General features: G+C 38.8%; 1 protein-coding gene across 5 annotated transcripts in view; it reads left to right on the top strand.

Moving 5' to 3' along the window:
* TBL1X (transducin beta like 1 X-linked) overlaps nucleotides 1-20,734 on the top strand; it is a 203,647-nt gene that overhangs the window by 36,026 nt on the left and 146,887 nt on the right. The gene's annotated exons all lie outside the window — the stretch shown is intronic.

Raw genomic sequence — 20,734 nt, forward strand, 5'->3', positions numbered from 1 at the left:
GGACTTTCCCTGGGCATTGTAGGGTGGTGGTGTAGGTGTCTGCCCACAGCTCTCTGGGTGACCTCGTCAGCAACTCCTTGGCTCCCTCGGTGGATCCTTTTCTCCTGGAGAAAGCCACCAGGGGGAACGATGGAAAGGCCCAGTCACTCTCCCCCTGAGCTCCCAAGGCAAAAGACTGGGCTATGTGTCTAATACCTCTCACTAATAATGATGCTTCAGATCTATTATTTATTTTTCTAGGATCTTTTAAGTAAAAGTCTAGTGTGAGTATTTGGTATACTGTGTTAGCCTGAATTTTGTCTAATATGGAAGTTCTGTATTTTTGCCAAATGTGCTGTAAATACTTAAACTTTGTTTTTTCCTTCTGCCTTTTTAGTGTGTTAGGGAGAGTGGGAAGACACAAGCTCATACTTCTAGATAATGATTTTGAGCAGCTTTTATTTCTTCTTCTTTGAAGTATGTATCTGAGCGAATAGAAAGTACTTTATTTTGTCTGCAAGCTATTTTAAATGATTAGCCAGTGGTGTTTTCTGTATACACACAAACGCACACATGTACCTGTATGTGCAGACACATGGACATGCATGCACTCACACATGTAAACAAACATATATAAGCACCCTAGAGCAAACTCTTTAAGAAATTAGTTTTCCTCTGTATTCTCGTCCTGCTTTGCTTTCTAAAAAGTAGTAGCCTCAAAGGTTTTAACCCATTTTCTGCATTCTCGTCAAATACAGTATTTGCCTAAGCGTTAAGGTGTCAGCCTGCCCTATTTCCTTTTCATAGAAGTGTTCTTCACACCTATAACATTCTTCTGTTTTTCATACCAGAAATATTTGCATCAATCTTAAACCTTTGCCAAGTCACTGCTGACCCATGTTTTTATAACACTTTACTTGCAGTGCGGTTCTCTCTTTTGATATAAAATGTCAACGTGTATACAGGACAGGTTAATTTATTTGGAGAAAGTCATGACATCACTTAAAGAACGGCTAGGCTGTCAGCTGAGAAAATGGTTTAACATAATCCTTACCTGTTATAATTATGCTGGAAGTAATTTGCAGCTTGTTGTAATGAAAACAGTATGTCAAACTGAATTGAAGATTATCTCTGGTACAGGGAGGAGTTTCACCACACAAAAATCTTAGCAAGTGGTGTGGGTTTTTTTTGGTTTGGGTTTTTTTTTTTTTTTTCCTTCTGCAACTGAATTAAATATTACAGTAATCAGAAGGCTATTGCTTCAAATAGTAAGTTGAGGTAGTTGGGGAGGAGTGCATTAACTCTTTAGGTGACACATTCGTGTTTCAGTGTATCCGCTGATGCTATTGCATGGGTTTTGGCCTTTTAAATATTTGATAAATAGTACTTATGTTTAGTGCTGCTTTACATCACTTGATCATATTGCAGCTAGCTGTGTGCAAAGAAACTCATAAATGGGTCCTTCACCAGAAGGATAGTTGAAGAAACTGTGCAATATGGAGGTACCTGTTTTGGTCTGGCAAATCGGACAGATTACATAGTACTGTCTTAATTAGTCCCTCTGGTGTGCTGAAATGCTGAGCTTGTGATACCTCATTGCTTGTGACAAAATTGTGGTGTTTAGGAGGAGGTAGAAAATGCTGAATGTATAAACTTCATTTGAAATCGCATCAGGTGTATCAACATAAACACAGTTTTTCACTGTTTTTGCATGCATTCATGGTTTTCCCCTTTTGCCAAATAATTGTTAGTGGGCCTTTCTTAAATTCTCTTCCCTTCATCTTCCTTGATCATCAGACTGTATTGAGAGAAACTGGTTTAGATGTTTAATCTTTTATGTCTTTGTCCTTAGGCATTATAGGGCGTTACTCAATGACAAAGTGAGATAGTAAATATGGTAGCCACTGTATTCTACTCGTTGTGATGATTAAGCATACTACCAGAAAGACCTTTTTGAATTTGTGTAATTTGTTGGTAACTTCCTTGCTTTGTTAATTTTTGCCCTCTTGTCTCTGAGTCATAGAGGAATAGTTAGTTACAATTCATGTGTGAGAGGGAATGAGTACTGGCTGATGTGTGCGCTACCATCTGTGAAGGCTCAGTGGGAAGAGGGGTGACTGGAGGATGGTTCAATTCAGTGGTCTTCAGACAATGGAAAAACACCGCTTTGGCAACCACTAGCAGCAGCAACTGTCTGAGACTCTGACCTTGTTGCTCTCTCAAGAAGAAAGAAAGTGCAACATGCTCACAAATAATTTCATTAACAATTAATTTGTGTGTTACTCCTGATTTGCTTAGCAATTCTGACACAGAAATATTACCCTTATTTGATAAGGCAGGAGTACCTTATTTTGAGCTACAAGAAAACTGTACGGTCATCCCTTGCTAGAAAGGAAGTTTGTGTTCACAACAAGTACTGCATTTGCTTATTGTATGTTATGTAAGGTCTCCTTTGAACTTGATAGGCATGATATTTCACAGGAATACTGGAATTTTGTTATTTTTCAGAATGCACCGTCAGGCAATGCAAATATTATCAGTTCTCAAAATACCAGTTTATAGGAACATAGTATTTTCTGAAATATGCTATTTTAAAAATGATGATGAAGTGGTGACACAAATCAATAAAGCTAGGGGATTTTCAAAGCGGAGGCAAGTCTGAAACATCTCTCCTTCAGTCTTCCTGTTGTGCACTGGTACTAGCTTCTGCTCAAGCCTTAGTTTTAGTGTCAGTTCTAATTCTTCTGAATTTATCTGACAGATTTATCTCTGTCAACCACAGGATTTGTATGCCATCTCCTATTTTATTTTCTGATGTCTGTACTTAACTGATTTGTTTCCTATCTCCCTAGTCCATCTTTTCATTTTTGGTAAAATGGATTTATCTTGTTTTTATGATTAAATGGAAGGAGTTGCTAAGGAATCAGATCTGGATCCTTTATTACATTTTAGCATTGTTCCTTGGAAACCTGATTATATCTTGCAAATTAGAGTAACATCTCGAAGGTAATAAATCCTGCATAGCTTGTTAAATGTCCCATTTTTTATTTCTAGATTCTTACTGAAGCAGAATGATATTATTCCAAACTTTGCTGAGTGTGAAGTGTTCTGCTGTTGCTCTGTATGTCCACTAGTAACTAAGCATTTGCCATGCTAGGACAGAATTATTTTGTCTCAAAGACTTTACATTCAGAGTTTGATTTTTTTTAACTGTCTGTTAAATAATGGCTTTTTATTAATGATATTTAAATATTTATTGCCTTTCAAAACAAACAGTTGTAAAAAAGCAAGGGAAATACTTTTCTAGACAAATTCAAATCCATGTCTATTAAGCCTCTGTTTATCTTCTGCTTTCAACTACATGGCTGATACCTGGTTTTTGTTATTTGATGGGCTATAAAATTCAGTTTTGTGTCTGATGCATTGAAAACGTGCAGCATATACGTATATTTTGTTACTGCTGGTAATTGGATTACTTGCTTCTAAGAGTTTATGGTATAGATCCATTTGGTTTTATGGAATAATTTTAATTGGTGTTTCTGACTGGGAAGTGTTCAGAGTACGTATGTGTGTTTTCTCCTTCTGCCCTGGCTTCTGAATACCTTACAGCTTTACTCATGTGAGCAGCCTTCATTAATAAAGAATTCTTTTGACAGTCTCCTCTCTGAGATGTTTCTTGACATTTCTCAATATTTTTCTCCGGTGAAACTCTTGTTGCTGACAGTGAGACACTGAAACGGAACCGGTGCAGAGAGCTCATTGACCTAATATCAGATGCATTTGGACACGATGCATTTTCAGTCATCTCTAGATGAAAACGTTAAAAATAAAAAGTGTTGTTTTGTTTTGTTTTTTTTAAAAACACCACCCCCACCCTGACCCCACATCCCCGTTTCAGATTTTGGCTTCGTATCATTGGTAATGATGCAGCTGATGAGTTTAGGAAAGTAAATACATGATATGGTTGCCTCTGATGGGAGAGATTTAATTCAGTGACCAAAAAGGACCATTTCTTCAGCAAATCAAATGTACTTCAGTGATGCTTACTTGAAAGTTATGCTTTTGAGAGAAGCTAAAAACACTGGACAGGGATAATCATTCCTCTTGGCAAGGAACAGGAAGGCAAGGCGATGAACTAAAAGAGACGATTAAGAAGTTAGATCCCCCAAAATATGTGTATTTAGGGAGCAAATAGGAGTGAAAATATAAGTAAACAGAGCATGCAAGCATACATAATGAAAAGAAATTCCTGCAGTAAGACAATGGATCCAGGAGTATTTCCAAGCCATGAAGTGGCAGCCAGGTTCATATACCCGCTGCCTCCTGACCTGTATTAGATGGGAACTATACCCCTAGGATAAGTTTCTTAGCGCAACGTAATGAAAGATTGGTGGCCCAGGGGGTCTCTGCGCTGCCTTTCACATACTCCTGTCCCCACTGCTGGGGAATGTTGGTGGTATGAGAAGGCTGCCATGTCAGTTTTCTTCCAAGTGAGTGTTCCTGGGTTTTAGCTGGGTCATTTTGCAGATAGCAGAGTTTTCAGCTGCCTGCTTGCCTTAGAAATCTATCCATTATCTGCTATTTGAAGTCCATGTTGGGATCGGGTCATATTTTAGTTTCTGCCCTGGAGGGCTAGCAATTTCGGTATCCCTGCCTCACTTTAGTGTATCATGTGTATATATTGTAGGCTCTCGCCACTCTGAAATTGTGTGCTGTTGGTCCATCAAGAGTTGCTAATTAGAGAAGATCGGTGGAAAAACCTCATGTGTGTGTTTCAATTTCCAGGATTACCTGAACCCTTGGCATATAATTCATTACCAAAACAATTGAGAGCCTGCACTCAAAATGATGGGATAATATTATACTGCCTTTGTTAAGGCTTGTACTAGGAAAAGAGGAGACGAAAGATTAAATGAAGGAGGAAAACTTATCTCCTCCCCTTCTCCACCATGGCTTGTTTTGGTTTATGTTAAGGTCAAGAAAATTACTCTTTTACAGACACTATCTAGCTGCTTCTTTTAATCTATAGTGCATGGGATGGCTAAATACAGGAACGCACATGCAATATTTATGTTGCTGTGAGACAAAGATATGCTGTTAACTTGGCCTGATCTGAAAATAAAAGCTTTTGTGTCAGGATAGCTCTTTTGGTCAGAATCACTATTGCTTTTGTAAAGCCTATAATCATTGTGCTGTAGCCCCTAGTATTAATGAAGTTTACAAGTACCTCATATTTCCCTTTCCATTTGGGATTAAACTGGTCTCATATAAACACATACTGTGTCTTGATAAACAATGGTGCCAAAATATGTAAAGCAGTGCTCATTTCATATATACTGTTCAAAATCTCACTCCTTTTTCTGTGAGGTTGCCTTTCTTAGTAAACTGTTAATTCTTAATTCATGACCACTGACTGAATCTGCATTTTCTCTCCAAATACTCTCCCCAGCTGTACTTCTGTTGTTCTGAAGAGCTGATAAGTAATGAACGGCAAACAATGTCTTGCAGGGCTCAACCACCTGCTGTTAGAGTTAGGTCACTGGAGAAACCGTGGCTCTTTACTAGAGTGTCCTCTATAAATGGGGGCACAGTAGGAAAAGATGAAACCTGAAGTCAGTGGAGTTCTGCAGCAGCTCTGGAGAGGGATTTAGCTGGTATAGACTTGATGCAATACTGATGAAAATGTGTGGAAAGGTGAGCATCAGAGATCACGGGGAATTCTCCATTTCTACCTGCTCAGTAAGATCTTAACCACAATACATGCAGTCTTTGAGGTGAAGAAGATCCCCTTGTTATTTTGAAACTGACAATAGTTGCAACTATCAATATCACATGGTAATACCATCACTTTAATAAGGGGATTTCTTTCTTCGGTTGCTTTTTGCAGGCATAGTTAGGGTCTGTGCTTGTGTGTTTCACACAAGTCAACTCACCCGTTCTTTCCTTCAAACTGGACAGGGTCAGCATGACTGTTAGAACGCAAATATTTTGATAAGGGCTGTTTTGACAACATGCAAAAATACTTCCTGCAAAGGATAAAATAGCTGAAGATAGAGAAAAGAAAAATCTAATTTCCTTGGGACTTAACAGGATAGAAATTTTAAACCCTTGATTAAAATGTCTATCTTACTCTGCTTCTAAGCATTTTGCTTACTTCCTCTTTTCTCTGTGTCTTTGAGAGGAGGAAACTTAGAAGATGAGAATCCAAAGCTGAAAAAAATCTATTAAAAATAATGCACTAAAAATATTCAAAGTTTATAAAAGAAGTCATTTTAATGGAAAATACATCATATCATTGGTGATTGCTTTTACTTCGATAAGTTTCCCATGAAAATTTTGTGTTCTCTCTATGTTGAAATGAGTGTGGATATCCTGCAGTGAAGTAATTTGGAGTGGAGTCTTTCTGCTCTCCTTTTTTCACATTTGCCTTTCCCGATCTCAACAGAATTTACCCCAAAACAATACGTTGACTTGGTTTTTTACTATCTTTTGCTACTACATTAGTATTCTAACATTGACTTAGTATCTGAGATTGGGTGGAATTGACTCAGAGCAGCATCTAGCCAGTAGTCACTAGTGCAGGTGACGTTTCAGGGAAATTGGAAATCTCTCCTTTTTCAAGTTCTTCTGTGTGTTAAGTATCTTAAGTTCACTGAAAACATTGGTAAATAACTTAATACCTGTAAGAGATGCTTTGGTGTTAATTGCATGGAATCGTACCTCTTTCAGATGGCGTGGGTTGTTTTATTGTTGTATTGATCTTTAGGATAATTGTGATGTAGACTGCCAATACCATGCTTGGTCATCAGGAAGGCATAGAGGTCCTGAAGTAAATAATTACTTTTTGCTTCCTTTTTCTGTTGCTCTAACTAGATAACATAACCTTTTCTGGCCAATATTTTTTTGAATAGATGTTTGACCCATATGTCAGGTAACCGCAAACCAAAAACCTAATCCTGCAAACACCAAAGCATGCGTTCAACTTGCTCAGAGAGGCATTTTTACTGACATGGAGATTGCTGAGGTGAATAGTGACTCATCTGCATGTAGTAAGAAATCCATGAGCAGAATCGTTGGCTCTCAGAAGTGTGAAGGTGTCCTACAGTTAAGCTTTAAAATATGTTTTATCTTTATATGAAGAATTACATCAGGAGAAAGCACTCCTGTGTGCCTTATCAGAAACAATAAGAATTCTCCAGAGTGTTTCTTTTCAAAGCCTTTCAGAAGTCTTAGTATGCAGAGTATGCCTCTTCTTGTGTCTAGACTAATTTTCAGAGGTCTTGACTGGGCTGTTTAGTCTGACATGCACCGCAGGAGTCTATTAAATAAAATATACATAGATTAAAATTCCTGTGAAATTACCTTTTTTTATTACTTTATTTCTTCATCAGTAGGTCCTACATGAATAATATAAAACTGTATTTTAAAAATGTTTATTCTTCCACACTGATACTTTCTGCTTTTCATTAGATTAGCCTAGTTTAATACTCTGGCTCTTGTGCACTAACAAAAAACTGCACCATTTGGCAGGAACTGTATCAGCAGTTATTTAGGTCCAACCAGTTGATACCAGGAGTTACTCAGTTTCGAAGTAATGCAAATATTTCTACTGATTTCAACAAAGCTGTACCTTTGTATCTCAACATCCAACTCTGGGTGTTAAATATCAGGTACTCTATTCTGTGGAAGCTTCCCTGTACTTTCACTGTATTTCCCTATACTTAGCTGTAATGTGTTCCTAAGAGGCTAGATCTATGTGATGTAGAGGTTCGGCATGGTTTGGTTTCAAACTCTGAATGTGGGCAACCTTGCCAAACATCACCTGTGATATTAATTTAATTGGTAATACTGAGTATTTTTGCTGGGATGTCATGAATGTCCTAAAAAAGATGGGAGACCTAGTTTATAGTCTACTGCTCAGTGTCTGAGTGGCCAGCTGGTTACTCTGTATGGAGAACTTCAATGGGTATGTGTGGCATGAGTAGTTTTAGGAAATTTTAATTGCCTATGCTGTTGCTTTGATGCAAAATGCAAGACAGTAAACTGAAGGAAGTAATTCTGGTCTTGTGTGTTTTACTTTTGATCTTCTGAACAAATTTAAATTTACTGTAAATTGATCAAAGTTAGGAAACTGAAGCCAAAAGTATCACTGAAGTGATGCCTCTAGCAAACCTGGTAAAATACAAGTTGTAAAATTTTTGAGTGCTCCTCCTGTAGTTTCTTGCTTCCTTTTTATGGCTATTAACTATACTGTATTGGTTCTGGATTGCAGGTTATTATCCCACCTGACATTTGCATATGCTGAGTCCTTATCCTGTGTCATACTACTTTCTCTCACATCATACAAATACATGCATGCCGCATTCACGAAAGACATTCATCGCAAGATACTCTTCACTGTCCCTTAGAAAGGAGCGTGCTGTAGATAAACATATATTTAGGAGCTTTAGGTTTCCTGAATTTGAAGTGAGTTAGGCTCTTCAACGTAGGCACAGGCTCTGTCTTGGGCCTCTGCTTTATTTTTTTCTCACTCTGATAGTTTTGAGATATAAGATTCTAAAGATTAAAAGGTAGAGTCATGGGGTCAGTCAGAAAGGATGAGTGGGACTTAGTAACTAGAAATGGAAGTATTGACCGTAATTGAATGTGTTCAAGTGTGTTGTAATTTAAAAAAGCTGTTTCTTTCATGCTAACATCAAAAACAAACAGTGCTCAGATACAGACAATCCAGTATTCTTGAGACATTAATTGAAAGATCAAGCACCATAAGGCAGCAATGCAAACTTCCTTAATTTAGTCTCATAACTGTGTATCATCCCTGGCCAGTACGGGCAATTTACTGTAAATCACTTCAATTCTTGTCCTTCCTGATAACACCGTACCACATTGTCAATTTGAAACACTGCCTGCTCATTTTTGCTTGCAAACTGCAATGTTTCTTTTACGATGTATACACACAAAGATTTCAGTCTGTATTTGTATACATGCGAACTGTGTGCCTTATTTGCAAATGTATGTTGGCATATGTATTTTCCAGCTAGGAACGTGAGTGGATTTTGCTGGTGGGACTTTACAAGAGGTACATGCATTTGTATTCAAATAAAAGTAATTGTTGAAATCTTCTTGAAATCATGCTGGTTTTCTTCATGGAGATTCCATATTAGAAATAAAAAATACACTCTATGTTTTACCAATTTTATGAACTCTGAAATTTTAATATTTAAGTATTATTTACGTACATCTCAACTGCAAACATCAGGCGATAGTTGTCCTGGTTTTCAGATTACTTATTTATTGTCAGAATAAGTCAAGCGTGCAGTCAGTCAAAAGTGGGTGTATTTTATATTCCATGTGTCATAGACTAAGAACCTAACCAGAATTGTGTCTGATATTTATCTGCAATTTCAGTGAAGCATAACCTTTTCCATTATCAAAAACAAAAGGGCCAAATTGATACATTCACATGCAGCTAATGAGCGCATGTGACACAGAGGACAGAAAACCATCTTCACAGCCTGGGGCAAATTGCGCTACGGCAGATTAATAAAATGCTGGGTGTTACTGCAGCTTGGTATGAGATGGGTCATCATCAGGCTTGGCATAACTGGCTGTATGATGCCTTTTTCATCCCTTCAGTTGTGAAATAAAAGACATGCGCTTAAGCCACCTTGGAGTTATTTTCTCCCCACTGCTGGGCAGTTAGCTAACTGAAGAATATCTATTCCTCATTGTAACTGACTCAGCTCAGCTGACCAGCGGTAACGTTAGGTCATGTCAGTTCAGTTGTTTCTGGTCCATTCTGCATCCATTCAGTGATGCATGAAAGTGCTCTGAAAACATAAATATCTAGAAGGTATATGTATTTCATCTGTAGAAGTGATTTAGTGAGTCTACAATTTCTATGAGGTAATGCTGGAGGCTTTGTACAGCTACACTCTTTCATTTTAGTGCCGCACTGTTATTAACATTGACTTTTACACCACAAGGTACTAGCAGAAGTCATCCCATCTGCCTTAGATATTTGTGAGCTTTTTCCCTTACCAGTAATACGTTCATCGGTGGAGGGCAGCTCATACTACAGATATAAACGGGAAACGGTTAAGGTATGCATGTGATAATGGGCAAAAAAGAGAAACCAAGTTCAAGTATAACTAGGGTATTTATTTTCTGAGAAGTGGTAGTGTGTTGCTTGACTAGAACACTTGCTTTATTTACAGAAAACGACTCCCATGTCTTAGCTCAGAGGACAGTGCTTGCTCTGCCAGTTCCTTGGAAGAAAAAGTATTTTTTGGAATGCAACTGCAAAACATGCATGGCATTTCTGAGGCAATTAAGGGATCCTCAGCTTTAAGGGAAAGTAATTCATGTTCTGTCTAGTTCTGGTAATGTTCATGTTCTGGGCAAGCTTTTCACAAAGATAGGTTTTTATTAGTAGCATTAGGAGTATTTGTGAATGTGATATTAACACTATGATGTGAGTAGCTACAAGAGACTGCCTTGTGTAAGAACTGCCACACTGTTTGCTTGGTACCAGTCAGGTCCTGTGTCCAACATTAGTCTTTCAATTTATGTTCCTGCATTTTTACATTTTTTTGTCTTTACTGTGAGCTGTCACTTTCAGTATGATCTGAATTTTAGAACAAGAAGAGCATTCAAATTATAAATTCAGAATCCTGAAAACATTTTTCAGGAGACTATATCTGTGTAAACACGAACTTTGGTAGAAGTAGTTACAATTGAGCAGCTTTTGCTCTGGCAACTAAGAGCAAGTATGTGTGGGAGGAGGTGGCCTAACACCTAGAGGCTTGTCTAGATGGGATCACCACAAAAAGGCACTTTCAGTGCCAGCTGAGGACATGAAGATGAGAGCAAGCACGGGGGAGGCCACCCCCACATCAAGGTGGGTAGAATTTTGGCCTTTCTGGACATCTTCTGTGTGGCTCCTCAGCAGGCTAATGCAATTGCATGGTAGGGGAGAGAAGTGGTCATCTATAACCATCCATTTAGAAATGGCTTTTGAGTGCAGGCACAGGCATTTGGCGTGGAGTAATAGGAGTAGCTTTGTTACTGTGCACTGTGTAGTTCGTCTGTTTGCTGCTAGTGTTTGGAGCTGTATATTTAGGATTAAGAATCAGAAAGTCTCAGTTGCTAATTGAGCTCTGCGAGCCCCCAGTGTCTGGTCTCAGAGAGGTCACGCTAGTCTTTATCTCGATATGCAAATATTTAAAATGAGAAGAACATCTGTTAACATCATAGGATGTTGCGTAGATGATTTAATGGTTGTAGTCGTCTGAATTGGGTGAAATGCTGTGATAATGCCACTAAGATGGCTCTAAGCCACCAGTATGATGCAGCTGTGAAAAAGGCTAATGTGCTTCTACAGTGCATTAGACATGATACTTTTGTAGGCAGAGGGAAAAATGCTAACAGAATTTCACAAAGCCTTCCTGAGACTTCATTTGGAATATTGTGTCCAACACTCTTCACTTGCAGTGAACAGAAAGATGGACTTAAATTGGAACAGGTGCAAAGACAGACTACTAGGCTGATCAGAGTTACATGGTATTTATCGTTCAAAGAGCAAATTAGAAAGCTTTTGTCATTTAGCTTAGTCAAATGAAGGTTGAGAAGGGATAAAGTTATTTTTCATAAGTAAATCTATGGGTAAACATCAGCAACGAAGAACTGTTTCAGCTGAAGTATAACCAATTTTTCTGGTATTGATATTATGAATTGTTCCAGAATGAATTTAGACAAGAAATTATAGGAACTTTCCTCACCATTTCTTCTGAACAGGACAGTGGGGCAAAGAACCTGAACAGTTTTAAGCCCCAGTTTATTAAGCTGCACAGGAGATTTTATTCTGGAATGACTATAGAAAGTTAAGTTATGAGACGCATCTTTGGATTTGAAGTATTTAGGTCTCCAGGGGGTCTGAAGGGAGATTGAAACTGTTTGTTTTCATTATATTTATTTGGCACTAACAATGTGCTTCAGCATTTCCACTGGTTGCTTGTGGATAAGAAGTATGTTTTTTCTGCTCTTATCCAAAACCCTTTAATTACAACTTATTTTACTTGTTCTACCCACCATCTTCTCACATTCACCATGGAACTGATCACAAAATCTGGGATCAGGAATGAATGGCTCCCCCTCAGGAAATAGAGGATAAAATAGGTACTTTTATCCCTTTTTGTTGTGTGGTGCATGGTTCACTTCCTGTGATCGTTTAGGAGAAGTTGTTACTTGGTAATTGTCAAAAAAATACACAGCTATTGCAAAGACATAGGATATAGGCAGTGCCCTCAGGGTCCATCTCTCCCTCTGTGGTATTCTATAATTATAGCCGTTCCTATAGCTATTTTGCCTTTTGTAGGGTATTGAGAAGCATATTGTGGTGTTTATTTAGGGCACGTGGAGCAGATATACTATGGAAACTTCAGAACTGAACATTCATTGCATGGTTGCCTGCAGTTGCACATCCATTCCAAGGGGACCATCCCATGTCTCTGAACTATGCTGAGGCACACATTGAAATGCCGTGTTGGTGATCCAGATGAAGTGTTGCATTCTTTCTGCTGCTCAAACTTTGCTGTTTGGTGCATGGAGTTTTTCTGTCATGTTGTCTGAAGAATATATGTATTTGCCTCCTCCTGTACCCGAGAAGGATTGTTCTCAGTAAGTGATGTCTTGCAGTTTGGTTATCCCTCTGCCTTTGCATTTGCAGCGTATCTGTGAGAAAGTGGACTTGCAGGGGAATCAGCATATCATCAAAGACCTCAGATTGAAAGGGGAAATAACAGAAGGAAAATGAGATGTGAAATTCTTTCACAGGCTCTGACTTTGGTATTAAGTACCCAGAATGTGGGCAAGAAGTAGAGGATGTTAAAGAGCAGCGCTTCCATTAGGTTGTCTTGTTTTTCAGAAAGCCATGCAGCCTGAGAGACGTGTAGTGTTTATAACACATTCATGGCATAGCTGCTTCCTGGTAAGTGTGCAACAGGAAGAAGTGTTGTTCTTAAATTAGTAAGTGAAAAAGCAGCTGGTAAACGATGGGCTACAGCTTTCTAGATTTTATTTGGACAGGATTTAAAGAGAAAGTTTCTTTTCAGCATTTCACTGGAGGGTCAGATTAAAAAGTAAAATCTAACTTAGTGGGTTTTTTACGCTTAGGCCATATTGTGCCACCATGCAGCTGACTGTGAAAAGGGCTCTGTGCTTTAGGTTACTATTGTCGTAATAAAAAATTGATTCTTATAGGGAACCACTACAATAAAAACCTGAATATTTATAAAATACATTGTTAGGCAGTGGAGAACTCTTAAGAAAGTGAACTAGTTAAGTGAGATATTATTTCTGCTTCTACCAGTAACTTGCCATGTGGTTTTACGCATATTATTTGAAAAGGAGACAGATAATTTTGAATAGCTCATTAATTTTATCGTTGGGGCTAGTTGAATTTCACTTCTGGTTTTTCCCATAAAAAGACTGTAACTCCCATTTAGGATGAATTCTGTTTCAAAAATTATTTCAGAAGAGTGTACTTTCCTGGGTAAATTTAATAGCCAATCTGTTGAAAATTTTAGCCATAATATTTATAGTATAGTAGACAGTTAAAAAAATGGATGTGGTTTATCATTTACTTCGAGATCAAACACAAAAAACATGCTACGGAATACATTTTAATGGGAGGGGTTTATACCATGGTAAATTTCTTTCCTCTTCAACACCTTACAGATCGTCAATCTTGGTGGAAAAAAATGCACTGAGACCTTGTCTTTCATGGACAGCTGTGTGACAGCAACTGCGCCGTTTATATTTAAACCATTGGATTATCTCTTAATACTTTCAGATGGTCTGAAGCGAACTTCTAGCAATGCCCTTCATGATAAGTTCCTATAATTAATGGTTCCTGAAACTACCAGCCCTCCAGCACTTCCTCTCTCCTGCAGCTTTCTGAAGTGTGAAGCTCAAGGATCAAAGAAATGTTAACTATATTGGCTTTAGGCTGTACAAAGTATAAACCCGGATCACTTGTTTGCTGAAAAGTTCTGAGACTTGTCTGTGTGCGCAAGTTAACTAGCATCAGCCAGACTGTAATTGCTGTAGCGATCGTGCTAAAATTGTCTTATTCTAGCAAGAAAGATGTTTGAAGGTGAGCAGGGCTTCTTTTGGATGAAGGTTCTTAAGCCAAAAATCTATTTATTCAAAACAAAATAAAAACAGACCCCTTCATGGAAGATTTAAACTAGTGCAGTGTATGATTCTGTCACCATTATACTGGTAAATTTTCCATGCTGGGAAACCATTAGATAGTAAGAATCATTATTTTCCTTCAGTCTTGGCGGGCTTTGGGAAGGCACAGGCACTTGTTAACGTGATGAGGCATGGATGGGGCAATTCTTGGATTCATATGGGTAATTTTGGGGGGAAAATGGTGGACCTTCATTTGTAAATGATTCTTTTGACGTTTCTGGCAAGGAGAGGTATGTGTGGGTGAACAAAGTGTTTTTTTCACATCACTGATGATGGAAACTAGAACGTAAATGCTGCAGTACATGGGATGCCAGGAGCTTGTGAGCAGGAAGAGAAAATAAACAGAGGAAAAGGGTTTCCTAAAGTGAGTGGAGGCAAATACTGAAATTCATTTTATGGCTTTTTGGTAGGTTTACCAGTGTTTTGTTTGTTTTTTTTTAAATTCAGCATCAATCTACTACTAATAGTTACAGCTATTTATGTTACTTTTATCCTAACTAGCAAACAAGTGCAAACATGCTGATGAATAAGGGAGACTCAGAGTGCCAGCTTTTGAGAAATGTCTAGGATCACCAGTGATAATTGGCTTCTGTATGAGTTACAGCCACTGGATTATTTAGGTTTTGAAGCGTAGTTCCAAGGGCATGATTCATATTGACAGTCCTGCTTCCTCCATGGGATGTGACAGTGGTGGATTTGCAGGATCAGGCCATACTGGTGGTGGGAGTCAGGATAACTGAATCTCCTTTTACCTTCAACACCAGCAGGCAGTATACGAAACTGAAGAACAAGAGATAATACAACATTAAATACATTCATGTGACTGAGAACTCTTCAGAAGAAATAAGAATAAATACCATTTTACATTATCCTGACATGCACCTTTCAATGCTGAGTGCTTATCAGCAAGATCCAAGTATTTTGAACATTTTTATTTTGCTGTTGCATTTGGGGTCAAATAGAGAAAATTAGATAACACTTTCAGCATAAAAGTGTACTTAACGCAGTATGGCTCAACAGAGGAATGAGTGATTTATTTGTAAATACTGTGTTCGTTGATGATATTACATTTATACTTAATTTTTATATATCCGACACAGAAAAAGGTTGTGAAAAGGCTGCCTTGTTGTAGTGTACATAACTATTATCCATAATTTGTTATTTAAATATAAAAAGTAACTTCAGTCTACTGTCTTTATTTCAGATAAATCAGAGAATTATTTTTTCCTTTTAGTTTCAATATTGGCAGAATCAAGATGTAATAGAAATTCCTCTTTAGCAGACACCTTCTAGCACTGAATCATTCATCTTTACTTATTAAGTAAAGTACGCTATTATTAAACGGCCACTCAGTAATACAGTAGCAGCGTAGGAGGGGTATGTGCTTTCTTCACTGAATCTACATCATTTCAGCAGAGGTTGAGATTTTTAAATCAAAAGATTCAGTTGCAGAGATGTTATTACAGGCTCTGAGGATCCTAGAGCTTAAACGCCCAAGCTGTATGCGAGTATTTCACCCTGAGGGGAGGCTGCCTCTGCTCACTCACATGCACTTGCAAACACGCACACACTGGTCAGCCTCCTGAGTATTTCAGTGTGTGGCACATTGGAGGATTCAGGAACAGACCCCATTAGTTGTTTGGGAGGAGTAGGATTTTGGACAGCAGCAGAGCACAAAGGTAGACAAGAGAGAACTGAGATCGCCTTAGTCACCCTGAAGGGACGGGGTTGCATTTGATGGAAGGGAAGCCTGGATCTGCTGCTCTGTTAGAGAAAAGGAGCAATGTGACTGACTACTGTTTTATTATCATGAGAAGGGGAAGTATAGTGGCTCAGAAGAAAAAATTCAGAAAAGCTATGTGACTTTTTGCACTATTTAGAAATAGTGCAAATTTAGAAATAGAGCAAATGGGAAAGAAATGCAAGGCTTAAGCACGGGGAAGTTGATCGGTACATGAAGCAAAATGGCATGTGAAGTGTGCCATGAAAATGTGACACTGTGTGTATTTGAATGAGGTGGGGCTGGAAGAAGAGGGAATAACACTGAGAATAAGCTCAGGATAACAATTAACGACAGGTCTGGTTTTAAATCCAGTGTGACCCTTTTAGATTTTTATTTTTCCAGAACTATTGTCTTCTGAGCAATCAACTTACAGGTTACATCAAACAAGATCGTAAATCTTAGGAAGCTAATTGCAAAGATAATGTGAAAGATTAATCTAAATTTTTCACTTACACCAATTTAGTATTTTGCTTTACATTCATCTCTCATACACCAGTCCTGAACTATATTAAAACTAAGGGAAAGGTCCTGCAGCTTTTGCGGCACATATGGGTTGTGCCACCAAAGTACTGATTATACTGTGCAGAAAGGTGACTGCATTCTTTATCATTTGAAACTTGGGTTGTATTTTGGTGAGGAAATTACGGGGAAGAGGAAGAAAAAACCACAGGGAGATGAATGGAAGAGGAGGAGTTGTGTGAGATAGGAGAATGTATAAAATACAGGAAGAGAAAAATTAAGGTAGAAGGGCAGATGAGTGGGAGAGCTGACAGGTTTAGGATACTGATATGTAAATCTATGTTAGGAACAATCCTACAGCTAGCTGTTAGTTTTCTTTGGTACCAAGAAGCTGAGATCACCTAACCTATACTAATCTATATTAAGGTTTGTGTTAGCTCTTCTTTTTAAAAGATGCTTGTTACAAATGAGAGTGAAGTCAAGAGGTAATCCAAAGAACTACTTTTGTATGTTCAAAGGTAGGAACAATGTTCTTAATGAAATTCTCATCATATTTGAATTTATTATATACTTCTGATTTCTGTTTGTGTTGCTTTAGTTCGTATTTTGTTGATGCAAACCCTATTGTTACCAACCCAAATATTGAAACTATTCTGAAAATAGGACTTATGCAGTAAATCAAATGTCTTTTAATTTGCTTTATTATTTCACATCTTGGGGAAGCTGGCCTCTCCCAACTTGTTTGCTGATGATCCCAAACTGAGTGGTGAAGTGGACACTGCAGAAGGGAGAGCCACCCTGCAGGAAGACCTGGGTAGTTTGGAAGAGTGGGCCAACAGGAACCTTACGAAGTTCAACAAGGACAAGTGTAAGGTCTTGCACCTGGGAAAACATGATCCAGGAGCGCAGCACAGGCTGGGATCTACTTGGCTGAGGAGCAGGTCTGTGGAAAGGGACCTGGGGGTCCTGGTGGACAACCAGCTCAATATGAGTGAACAGCGTGCTGCCGTGGCGAAGAAAGCCGACAAGATGCTGGGTTGCATCAACAAGGGCATCCCCAGCAGAGATAAAGAAATCATTGTCCCACTCTACTCAGCACCTGTCAGGCCACACCTGGAATACCGTGTTCAGTTTTGGTCCCCGCTATACAAAAAAGCTGTGGACAGGCTGGAGAGGGTCCAGAGAAGGGCCACAAAGATGATCAAAGGACTGGGAAGCCTGCCATATGAGGAAAGGCTGAGAGAACTGGGTTTGTTCAGCCTGGAGAAAAGGAGGCTTAGGGGAGACCTTTCCACCATGTTCCAGTATTTAAAGGGTGGCTACAAAGAAGATGGAGACTCCCTTTTTACAAGGAGTCACGTGGAAAAGACGAGGGGTAATGGGTACAAGTTACTCCTGGGGAGATGCCGATCGGACACGAGGAAAATTTTTCGCAATGAGAACAATCAGCCATTGGAATAATCTCCCCAGGGAAGCGGTGGATTCCCCAACACTGGACACTTTTAAGATTCAGCTGGACCGGGTGCTGGGCCATCTTGTCTAGACCGTGCTTTTGCCAAGAAAGGGTGGATCGGATGGTCCTTGAGGTCCCTTCCAACCTGGTATTCTATGATTCTGTGGTTGTATAAAATCATCTTAAATTCAGCCTTAACCTCCTTAAGCCCCTCCCCCACAAAAAGCAGGGATGTTTGAGACAAGACAGGAAGATGTCTTTGGTTGGTTTATACTTTCTGAAGAAAATAGGTGAAGGTATGCTATCATCTACTTTTTTCCAATGGAATAAAGATAAGAACATTTATCCTTGGTAGACAGTGCCAGGAAAACCCTGTTCTTAATTAAAAACCATCCCCCCCCCCCAATACTTGATGTATTTCACTGAATCAAGGGCTGTTTTGTCTTCAGAAAGAGTGGCATAAAGAAGTACTAGTAACTGTGTTAACTGAAACAGAGACTGAGTTTAGATTGAGATTTAGGCTCTTATCTAACTTTATTTGGGTTCTCTGTAAAATGACTTTAAAAAAAAATTTAAAGGAGTAGATGGTGTTAATCTAACATTAAGACTGAAGTACCTACAGTCCACAAAGTCTTCATAGAGCTGCCTTGACATATATATATACCTAAATATATAGGTATCTGTGTTTTTCAGTAGCGAGGGATTTAAGTGCCTAAAATTCTACTTCTGCACAGACAGCGCTGCTGGTTTGGCTTGTCTTCTGCTCAGGTTCTTCTGGGATCCTGAAATTAAGTGTTTCTGCTCATTAGCCCTTGTACAAACCTCTTGTAACACCCACCATTGGAAGTGAGTTCAGCACAAAGCATAGTAGCCATGGCTATGGCACACTAATCGCAAAGACTGTGTAGGAACCAGGAAAGGAAATATGGCAAAGATAGGGAGTTGGTTGTTGAGAAGAAATCTGAAAATTGCCAGGGCAAGAGGCAAGCACAGGAGGCTGAGTGGGAGAGTAAAGCAGTGGGAAAAAACACTGGAAGGTGAAAAGCGGTGTGGAAGAGCTAACAGGTCTGTGAAGGGGACAAAAAGCAGAGGGACGATGCTGAGATTAAAAGGAAAGCTAGTATATGGGAGCTGGAAGCTCATGAGAAACAGGATTCTGGTTGTGGGGAGGGGAGGGAGCGATATATCATGTAATGAAGCTGATGAGAACGAAGCAGTTCCTGTAAAAAGGCAGGGAGGCAGGACTGAGATCAGAAGCAGGAGACTGACCCTGATGACAGAGTGTGATGGGAGTGGTAGCACGTGTCCCCAGGATTGGCAATGGTACAGCTTGGATGAGAAGGAGAGGTGGCCAGGTTTTGAGGGAGACTCTGGGTGTCTGTATTGAACAAGATGGAGCTTCTTCTTTTCAACGGTTACTGTCTTCAAAAGAGCTGGAAATTAAACCAAGCTCAGGAAGCTGTCTTCAATAACGTTAGACTTACAAAGAACAAGCACTGCGAAGCTGGGAAGGTGAAGAATTAAGGTTGTCTAGAATATGTTAACTGAGCTCCCTTGGACATACTCATTATGATACAGTTTTAAATTACATGATCTCAGAATTGTATGGTCTTTTCAACTGGACCAGAAGTGTATGAAGACTGCAGCAAAGGAGACAGCTCTTTGAAAACTTGCTGTCATTTGTGGTAGAAGCTTTAAGACAGGTAGTGAATGGGGCAGTGCACTACAAGAAAGGAAAGATGCATCGCCTAGTTAAGGCAGGTGAATACAACCTCCCCAGAAAATTAGTTTAAAGTATTATATAAGACTAGGTACTCTGATAAATGAGGTTTAGGAATCTCTGATTGAACACTAAAGTTTGTAATGCTCCTAATTCAAAAGTTTCATTCTTTAAGTTCACAGACTATGGGGATCGTATGACATACCTCGCAGGGGACAGTAATGCAATCCGTTGTTATCCTGACAGCACCAAAGAGGAGCTCTGTGTGATAACTAGCGTTTCTGTCCTCAGAGTGCTGTTCTGAAATGGCACAGAATAACCTGGCGTAGGTAAAGTGTAGAGCTGTGCTGTGACCATATGTAATTCAGTTAACGTGTAGATTTTGAGTACTCTTTCCTTCTAGCTACTGTATTCACTGAATGAGGTCAGGGTCCTGTGGAAAAAATATTGCACGTCATCACCTAATAAAAAGCCAGTCAGACTAGATATGAACAAGGGGGCCCAATTAACTCCAAATCCTTAAAAAATAAAAATTGGGACTTCTGAAGTGCTTACCTTAAAAATTTGTTAGTTTCCACCTCATCGGACACCTTTCTTTTTTTAAGATTTTAGGGTTGTTGAGGATGTTGATGTTTATATATAGTTTGTTGACTTTTGTATTTTTAAATGGCATGCTTTCCATATATTTATCCTGGGAAAATCTGGATGCATAATGTGCAAAGAAAACTTAAAAACTAGGAAGCATAGTTACAGTCAGTTTTTTAATTTGCGTTGACTTCTGATAAAATCCTCTTTGAAAAACTGTACCTTGCTTACTTTACCAATTATATATTTACTTGCAGATGGAGGAGATGAAAAATAATTTTATTTTGATCTGACGTAATTATATTTTAGGGGAACTAATTCTGTCCTACCTGGTTATATTGTGACCATGGTCAAAAGTAAGGCTGCGATTACTATTTAAAGAGACTACTTTCAGTGGTTGTGTCATATCATACGCATTGCTTTTTTACGCTGTTATTGTTAGATGGGCTGCTCTAAATTAGATGGCCTATTTCTGGAAAATTTGAATATGTGCAGGTGG

The sequence above is a fragment of the Aquila chrysaetos genome, chromosome 23 (assembly GCF_900496995.4).
Source record: "Aquila chrysaetos chrysaetos chromosome 23, bAquChr1.4, whole genome shotgun sequence".
NCBI classification, from domain to species: domain Eukaryota; kingdom Metazoa; phylum Chordata; class Aves; order Accipitriformes; family Accipitridae; genus Aquila; species Aquila chrysaetos.